The sequence below is a fragment of the Plasmopara halstedii genome (assembly GCF_900000015.1).
Source record: "Plasmopara halstedii genome assembly, contig: Scaffold_3060, whole genome shotgun sequence".
Lineage (NCBI taxonomy): Eukaryota > Oomycota > Peronosporomycetes > Peronosporales > Peronosporaceae > Plasmopara > Plasmopara halstedii.
This window is the reverse complement of record NW_020189964.1, coordinates 2,302,939-2,303,483: the sequence shown is the minus strand read 5'-3', so window position 1 is coordinate 2,303,483 and position 545 is coordinate 2,302,939.

The following is a 545-nucleotide window of genomic DNA, read 5'->3' as shown; positions in this document are numbered from 1 at the left end:
CCAGCCACTCCCAAAGCATGCCGCTCGGAGTGCTTACCGCTGTCAGCGTAATGTCACTCGCTCTCATGAGCAATTGGCAATATTCATCTACAAAATCGAGTGCACTGTACTCCGTACATCCCACCATGTTGTTATGAGGAACATCCTTTCTAGGATTTGGCGTTTGTGCCGGAATGGTGGTAGCGTTTAGCTTATTGTACGCATCAACGATACGCCAATTGCCGTTCGGCTTCCGAACACAAAATGTGGGTGTCGAATGGGGAGACTTGCTCCTACGCACCATCCCTGCGTCGTGCATCGCACGGAAAAAGGCGTCAATGACGTAGCACTGCTCCTTGGGCAGGGGCCATTGGCGTGTTACGCAGTATTTGGTTCCCGGAACCAGGTCAATCTCATGACGCACACTTCGGTCCAGGGGTAGGACCGAAGGCGGGTCTTTTGAGACGACGTCTTGAAATTCCTTTACCAAAGGGTAGTACGGATCCAAGGGATTCCGTAGGATCGACGATCCACTCCGTGCGTTAAGCACTCTCTTGGTGTCTTTT